Genomic DNA, 550 nt, shown 5'->3' with positions numbered 1-550 from the left:
CTGAATAAAAAAAAAAAAAAAAAAAAGGACAGAAAATTGGTATTGGGAAATGGGGTGATGCTTTAATAAATACTTGGAATGTGAAAGTGGTTTTGGAACTGGGTGATGAGTAGAGGCTGGAAGAGTTTGGGAGTACGTGCTAGGAGAAGGCTTACATTGCCATGAATGAGCCACCATGGGCAGTTCTGGTGAGGGTGCAGAAAGAAACGAGGAGAGCTGTGGAGAGAACCCCAGCCTCCCAAGGAACACTTAAGTGGTCGCAAAGAGAATCTTGGTAGAAGTATGGAGGTAGAAGTGAAGGTCATTTTGAAGAGGTCTCAGACAGAAATGAAGAACATGTTGCTGGAAACAGAAGGAAAGGCAGTCCTTAGTATGAAGTGGCAAAGAATTTGGCTGAATTGTGTTCATGTCTAAGTGTTTTGTGGAAGAGAGGACCACGAGCAATAAACGTGAAGACTGAGTCAAAGTCTCACTCTGTTGCCCAGGCTGGAGTGCAGTGGCACGCTCACGGCCACTGCAGCCTCTACCTGCTGGACTCAGGGGATCCTTC

This window comes from Carlito syrichta, unplaced genomic scaffold (genome assembly GCF_000164805.1).
Source record: "Carlito syrichta isolate Samal-C Ts95f unplaced genomic scaffold, Tarsius_syrichta-2.0.1 Scaffold305642, whole genome shotgun sequence".
NCBI classification, from domain to species: Eukaryota; Metazoa; Chordata; class Mammalia; order Primates; family Tarsiidae; genus Carlito; species Carlito syrichta.
The sequence above is the reverse complement of the archived record's forward strand: the minus strand, read 5'-3'. Positions refer to the sequence as shown.